This window comes from Asparagus officinalis, chromosome 4 (genome assembly GCF_001876935.1).
Source record: "Asparagus officinalis chromosome 4, Aspof.V1, whole genome shotgun sequence".
Classification (NCBI taxonomy): Eukaryota; Viridiplantae; Streptophyta; class Magnoliopsida; order Asparagales; family Asparagaceae; genus Asparagus; species Asparagus officinalis.
In genome coordinates, this window is record NC_033797.1 from 127,285,696 (window position 1) to 127,294,297 (window position 8,602).

Below are 8,602 nucleotides of genomic sequence, written 5' to 3' on the forward strand. Positions count from 1 at the left end.
GGAAGATAAACACGGGCTGATATGAAGCAAGTCCAAACAATGCTAAAACTTGCAACCTGTCACCACCTTGGTCAATATGTCTGTGGGATTCTCATTTGTCTGCACCTTTATGAGAGAAATACCACCTTCCTCTATGACATCCTGCACAAAATGATACCTACGTCGATATGCTTGGTATGAGCATGATGAACTTGATTCTTAGTCAAATGAATCACACTCTGACTATTGCACCACAAGTTCAGACAATCCTGCTCAACCCCCAAATCAACTAGAAGACCCCACAACCATAATGCTTCCTTCACTCCCTCTATCATGGCCATGTACTCAGCTTCTATAGTAGAAAGTGTCACTGTAGCCTATAACATTGATCGCTAACTAACTGGAGCACCATGTATTCTGAACATATAACCAGTAGTAGATCGTTGTCTGTCTAGATCGCCCGCATAATCTGAGTCTACAAACCCATCAACCTGACACGTATCTCCACCAAAACACAAACACGTATTAGCGGTACCCTTTAAGTATTTCAGGACCCATTTCACTGCTTCCCAATGTACCTTTCTCGGATTCACCATGAACCTACTGACAACACTGACAGCCTGTGAAATATATGGATGTGTACACACCATTGCGTACATCAAACTGCTAACTACACTAGCATAAGGTACATGCTCAATATGTACCTTCTCTTCCGCTATAGTGGGAGATTATCTACCTGAGAGCCTGAAGTGTAGAGCCAATGGAGTCACCACTGACTTAGCACTTTGCATCCCAAACCTTACGATAGCACGCTCAATGTAGCCCTTCTGACTCAAGAACAATCGCCAGTTTGCCCACTCTCTTCTAATATCCATACCCAGTATATTCTTAGCAGCGTCCATGTCCTTCATCTCGAACTCTTTACCAAGTTGAGATTTCAACCTATCTATCTCCACCTTGCTTCTCGAAGTAATAAGCATGTCATCTATATACAAAAGAAGAGAGATATAATCACCTCCACGAAGCTTCCGAATATAGACACAACAATCGTAGTCGCTTCTAGAAGACCCATGCTTCAGCATGAAGGAGTCAAATAGCTTGTACCACTCCCGAGGAGATTGTTTCAATCCATAAAGTGACTTCCTCAAGCGACATATATGATGCTCCTTATCCTCAACCTTATAGCCCTTAGGTTGATGCATATAAATCTCTTCATCCAAGTCTCTGTGCAAGAAGGCCATTTTGACATCGAGTTGTTCCAGCTCAAGATCACCGTGAGAAACAATACTCAATAGCACCCGAATAGAAGTGTGTTTCACCACCGGAGAAAAGATCTCGTTGTAATCTACACACTCTCTTGGTGAAAAGCCCTTAGCCACTAGCCCAGCCTTGTACCTTATACCACCAAGCTCTAAAGGATCCTCCTTTCTTTTGTATACACACTTACAACCAATAGATTTTTATCCCTATGGGCAATGGGACCACCTTCCATGTTTGGTTCTTCCGGAGAGATTCCATCTCCTCCTCCATCGCAGCCAACTAACTCTCAATATCTCTATCCCGAATAGCTTCCTTGAAGGTGACTGGATCATCATCCTCCACCGAGAGTACGTACTCAACCAAATTTACCTACCTATAGTGCTTCAGAGGCTAATCTGACTCTAGCTTCTGAACTTGCTTGTATGCTCGCCTTGGCCTAGTAGAAGCCAAACTATCTTTGAGTTGTTGTTGTTGTAATACCTATACATTTTCTTGCTGAACCTCCTCTTGTTCAAGCTCATATCACTCTTTACCTGAGTATCTCCATGATCCACCTCTTGAACACGATTAGAACTTGGTTGGTTTTTAGGTTCTATCTCAATCACCTGGGATTTTAGTTCCCAACAGTCTCAACACCATCATCCTCGGATGCCCTAGATTTTTATAAAGCTATCATGTATTTCTCATTAGAGGTAACATATCTGCTAATAACGAACTTGGAATCTTCTGTACACAAAATGTGATAGCATTTTACGCCCTTTGCATACCCCAAGAATATTGCCTTCTTGGCCCTCGCGTCAAGCTCCCCCTCATTGACTTGGTAGTAGGAGGTACATCCGAAAATTCCGAGCTTATCATAATCTGCATGCTCCCCTGACCATACCCTATAGGGTATATCACCATCCAATGTCGAATTTGGAGAACGATTCACTATGTAACAAGCTGTAGCAAACGCTTCCGCCCACCATTCTTTGGCTAAACCAGCATATGATCACATACTCATTGATTTCTCCTACAATGTATGGTTCAATCTTTCTACGACTCCATTCTGTTGTGGTGTTGACCTGACTATCTAGTGTCGAACAATATCCTCCTGATCACAGAACTTCTTGAAAGCACCATCTGTATACTCTGTATCATTATTAGATCTCAGTGTCTTTAATTTCCTACATGCACTAGTAAAAAATCGAATATCCTAGACGGAATATTCTAGACCGAAAATTTTCCGTCTAGTTTGTATTAAACTAGACGGAAAAATTCCGTCTAGAATATTCCGTCTAGAATAAATCATCCTAGACGGAAATTTCCGTCTAGGATAGTATTCTAGACGGTTCTATTTTTTTAAATTTTTTTTTAAAATGGTCATGTATCCTAGACGGAAATTTCCGTCTAGGATACATCCTAGACGGAAATTTTCGTCTAGGATACTATGACCCATATAAAAAAAATAAAAACATCAATTTTTCGCTCCAAATTCAAAATTCCCCCCCAAATTTCCGCCCAAAATCAAAATAAGAAGCTCCCCCCCTGATCCATCTCTCCCTCTCCCCCGACGCCGTCACCTACTCCACCCTCCTCTCCTCCCTCCTCTGCCAAGGGAACCTCGTCCTCTCCACCAACCTGATCCATCTCTCCCTCACCCTCCTCTCCTCCCTCCTCTGCCAAGGGAACCTCGTCCTCTCCACCAACCTGATCCATCTCTCCCTCTCCCTCCGCGACTACTCTGGGGCACTCCTCCTCTTCCCCGGCCTGCGGCGGAGGGGCCTTGCGCCCGACCTCATCGCTTAGACGCTTACAACTCCTTTGTCGACGCCCTCTCCGAGGCCAGCCTCTTCAGGGACGCCCGCGGCGTGCTCGACGATATGCTCCACTCACAGGTGAAGCCCGATGTCGCCACCTACTCCTGCATCCTCTTCGTGCTGATCGATTGGGATAGGTACCTGGACGCGTTGAACCTGTTCGCCGAGATGCAACTGACGATGCTCTCACACAGTTAAGATTGGATTAGTCTCTTGTATGCAATTTATGAGTTTGTTTTCTAGTTAATTTGAATGTGCTTGGTTCTGTAGGGAGATTGGGGAGCATGTGAATGCTAAGGAGAAGATTGCAAGTCATGAAAAATAGCCAGAGCAGGATGATACACCATCTTTAAAAGTTATGTTACAGCGGAGAAGATAAGCAACTTACATTTCTTCAGAAGGATAGTATTCAACGGGGGCTCTCAACACACTAATATCATGTCGTGTTTTTCCTTCAGCAGTTGGTCCTACAAAGGAGTGGAAACCAAAGTCAACAAATGTAAAACCTGCTCCAGCGGTGGGAAAATTGGAAACTACTATGAAGCATTGGTTGAACATATTTGTTATTGCACTGAATTAAATCCACCGTCTGATTTTGAACATATTTGTTGCTTTTATTTGATGTTATATGCCATTCTTTCACAGAGCATGGAGCATTGGTTGAAGAGGAGGGAGGAGGGGAGGGGGAGGGGGGCGGGGATGGGAAGGAGATACTGCAGAGCAAGAAGGACCGGGCGAGGCTCGACGGGATGTATAAAGTTTGGATCTTTTGTTGGTGCTCAACTTCACTCGGTTTTGTGTATCTATTTGTCAGATTTTCTACTGTGATGGCGAGACAATTGTTGGCAACTTCTATCTTGTCTACTTTGCATCCATTTGCTAGATGTGCAGACCTGTTCAGGGGAAAGTGTTGGTTTGTTTCTAAGGGGGTGTTATTCATCCAGGGTTGTTTGGTAGAGGACAATATTCTTGATTGATGTCAGGGCAAATCTGGGCTCTCCACTGTCTTTCATGTTCTCTTTTTTAGAGCCCCTTTTCGTTGATATAGTTTTGATTTGTATATGCAAAGTATGATTGCCATTCTCATTGTAAAATAAGAAGCATTTTTATTGGAGCTATATTATGAATTCACTCTACAGATTTGAGCTTTGTAATTAATTGTTTTTAAATTTTGTATTATATTTCTCTGATGCTGTTATAACATTCATTGAACTAAAACTAGATTCTGCAAAAAAAAAAAAAAACAACTGTAGCATAGTATCCTAGACGGAAATTCCGTCTAGGATGCTTAAATTCCGTCTAGAATACTTTTTAAAGCATAGTATCCTAGACGGAAATTCCGTCTAGGATGCTTAAATTCCGTCTAGAATACTTTTTAAAAATTTAAAAAATAAAAAAAATCAGAAAATCAAATTCCGTCTAGAATAAGATTTCTAGACGGAAATTTCCGTCTAGAATACTTATTCTAGACGGAATTTTTTCCGCCTAGGATAAATTATTCTAGACGGAAATTCCGTCTAGAATAATCCGTCTAGAATGTATTCTAGACGGTTTTTAATTCCGTCTAGAATATTCCGTCTAGGATGTATTCTAGACGGAAATTCCGTCTAGAATACTACATACTAGACGGAAATAAACTAGACGCGTATTCTAGACGGAATTCCGTCTAGAATACACATCCTAGACGGAATTCTGGGTATCCTAGACGGAATTTTCCGTCTAGGATGCCTCAAATTTTAGCAGTGATGTTATGTTCTTAACCATTGCTTTCCAGTTCTTAAATATCTCGAATTCCTCATTCTTATACTTAAGAAAATAAATCCAAGCATACCTAGAATAATCACCTATAAACGAGAAAAAAATACCTAGAACCACTATTGGAAATTGTCAGAGCCGGACCCCAAATATCTATATGCACATAGTCTAATATACCTCTGCTCTTGTGCTTGCTTTTTAAGAACTGGACCTTGTGCGCCTTTCCGTACACACAATCCTCATAAAAATCCATACAAGGCTTCTTCATGTTCTTCATCAAACCTTCGTTACCAAGTAGATTTAGACCCTTCTCTGACATGTGCTCAAGCCGCCTATGCCATAACCGAGTGTGCTCATATTGGTCTCTACCACTTCCATCACTTCCAACCATTGCATCTCCTGTCACTATTATACCCGAGAGAGTATATAGATTATCGTGACGAATGCCCTTCATCACTACTAAGGAACATCCAACAACCTTCTTTACTCTGTTCTCTAAAACTATCTTGCAGCCACCGGAGTCCAAAGCACCAACTGAGATAAGATTCTTCCGCAAGTCGGGAACATGCCTTACATCCGTCAGGGTTCTGACAACTCCATCATGCATCTTGATTTTGATATCACCAAGCCACACCGTTTTATAAGCATGGTTATTCTCCATCAATATGGTTCCACCATCAATGCTCCTATATGTAGTAAACCACTTCCTATTTGGACACATTAACCAATACACAATTACCCACCACTAGTGTCCCGTTCAAACACCAAATCAACGTTGAGAGTACCTCGAATGTACCTTAAAATCCACCTCACAGCATCACAATGACCCACACCTAGGTCATGCATGTATCGTGAAACCATGCTAACTGCTTGTGATAAATCCGACCTCGTACATACCATGGCGTACATCAAACTTCTCACTGTGCTCGCATAAGGAGTCTTCGACATTAACTCGCTGTGTTCAACTGACTTCGGTGAATGATCAGCTAAAATCTTCAAATGGGCTCCCAAAGGTACACTGACTGGCTTCGTCTCCATACTGATATTAAATCGCTGTAACACCTTCTTTAGATAAGCCATCTGTGTCAAATAAATTCTATCCTTATTCTGTCTCTATCGATCTACATTCAAAATACACTTTGCTTCACCCAAATCCTTCATCTCAAACTTGGTTGAAAGTTGTATCTTCAATTCATCTATGACTGATCTGGAAATGTAAGCAACCAATATGTCATCGACATAAAGCAACAAATAAATATACGCACCTCCATGCAACTTGTGATAGTACACGCAAGGATCAATCTAGCTCCTAATGTATGACTTGACGATCATAAATCTATCAAATCACTTATACCATTGTCTTAGAGATTGCTTCAATCCGTATAGTGATTTCTTCAATCTACAAACCAAAATTTCCCTCCCTGCAGCTCAAAACCCCAATGGCTAAGTCATATAAATTTCTCCATCAAGATCATCATGAAGAAAAGTTGTTTTCACATCCAACTGATCCAATTCTAATACATATTGTGCTACCAAAGCTAGTAAGATCCGAATTGAAGAGTGCTTCACCATCGGAGAGAAGACCTCATTGTAGTCAATACCTTCTTCCTGTTCATAACCCTTCACTACCAACCTAGCTTTAAACCTCACTGGAGTGCCCTAAATGTCCTCCTTCTTGGTATACACCCATTTGTAACCAATTGTCTTCCGCCCCTTTGGTAGCTTGACAAACTCCCATGTGTCATTCTTCTGAAGAGACTCTATCTCTTCCCGCATAGCTTTCTGCCACATATCAGCCTCTAAACTATGTTCAGCATCTCTGAAGATAGTAGAAATCATCTCATCAACACTCTCCACCGTAAGTGCATAAGCAACCACTGTATTTGTATACCTCGAAAAATTCCATCAGATTCGTTCAAAGCCTCTTTCAAGCAATGTGGTTGATCCTCCTCTGACTCGTCGGAGCTAGGGATCGGCGACCTCCTCATTCTGATCACATTAGAAGTGGCTCCAAGGTACTCATCCTCTGAAGCCTTCTTCCTGTAGGAGTTTCTTCACTTGTATGGTCTCGACAAGGCGACATTTGTTAATCGGTCGAACACTGATGGCTTGGTTACATGTGAACAACACTGGCATCTTGAGAGGACCGCGAAAATCAATTGTTCACATTAGAATGAATGCGTGACTAGTTGAACATGTCTTTCTCTCGGCAATAACTTTCTCAAATCTGTTACATAGCTCTGAGAAGAGTTACTCATTAAAGGGGAGACTTAGATCGGCACCCCCTGTCTGTGGCTAGACGAGGTAGGCTCTTGATGGACATGGATCTTGAATCTGTGTTGATCTCTATGAATGTAACGACTCACATTGTGTTTAACATTAGAAACACGAGGATCACGTTTTAACATTGAAACACAAGGGTCGTGTTTTAGGGAAGAAATGCGAAGGTCGCATTGAGGAGAGGAAATACGAAGGCCGCATTTTGGAGAGGAAATGTTAAGGTTGCATTTTGGTTGAGCTATGTGGAGCTGATGCTCACGCTCAACGCAGAGCTGGCCTTTAGGCTCAGGCTTGGCAATGTGAGGGTCACGCTCTACGTAGTCGTGAGATCTACACCCTGACTAGGTAACGCAAACTAAGGTCTGCGTTCAGTGCAGACCTGAGGTCTACGTTTTGAGTGGTCTTGAGGTCTGCGTTTAAAGCAGTCTTGAGGTCTACGTCTTGACTGTGAAACACACCATTGAGGGCTGCATTCAGTCTGGCTTCGGTGAAGCTTGTGTTTGGGCACACAAACTCGGAGCTCGTGCTCTGAAGCAGAAGCGCGAAGTGCAGGGTTGTGTTTGGGCTCATGAATGCGATGTTCGTTTTGATCAGAGAATCGGCTTGCCTGGAGTTGTGCTCGTCGATGGGATCTTATTTTTTGATGAGCGACGTTCTTCTTAGCCTATCTTAAGGCTTTTACAGTGGAGACTTCCTTTGCAGAGAATAATTTTGCCACTTCAATGGGCCTTTTACGACCCTATACCCGCTGTTTAGGCATGAATGTAGGATCTTCAACTCGATTGACGAGTTCCATTAGAGATAAGTCTTCTCCTTCAAGGGAGGGACTATCTGAATAGTCCAACCTAAGCGAGAGACTCTCCTTTGGTGGATCAACCATGGGTGGAGCTTTAGTCTCTTTAGAGACTTTACGAGCCTTACACATAGCCTTGGGGCTAAGAGACCCGGAGGAGAGAAACTCCTCATACTTGGCTTGGTCAAACTCCACGGTTAGAGTTTCAATAGTAGTCCCAACTAGTTGGGTGTCAGATTGCACCACCACTTCTTCATTGATGAAAGCGCATATTTCCAGTAGAGTCGCCATCTTTTGTATGCACGGAAAATTGTGAGAAAATTGAGAATTGAATCTGTATTTTTCCCTCTAATTGACTTAAAAAAGAATGATTACAATCCTCTCAATATAACTTCACTCTAACTAACATAGAAAAAGAAATTATAATTCTCTTTACCGGTTCTCTGATTTACAAAAGAAGGAAGGATGAAACCCTCCCTTTGTTTAAAACTGGGTTCTTTCTTTGTGGCAATGGGAGTTTGAATCTTGTATCCTGTTGACAATCCGAACACTTCAACTTAGTGGGGTGTTGGGCTTCTCTCCTTGACTTGACGCCTTGAGAGAGCTTGCAAGGCAAGTTTATAACTCTGACCGAGTTTTGAGAACTCTTTGTAAGAGTGTTAAGAACTTACAGGACAAGTTCGGAACTCTGCACGAGTTTGGGGGAACTTGTTTGAACAAGTTGGTAACTCTCTAT

At 42.2% G+C, this 8,602-nt stretch overlaps 1 long non-coding RNA gene across 1 annotated transcript; it reads left to right on the forward strand.

Moving 5' to 3' along the window:
* On the forward strand, nt 3,460–4,176 carry LOC109836140. The gene is made up of 2 exons (XR_002245854.1): nt 3,460–3,587; nt 3,684–4,176. It is a non-coding gene; the product is annotated as an uncharacterized LOC109836140 (long non-coding RNA).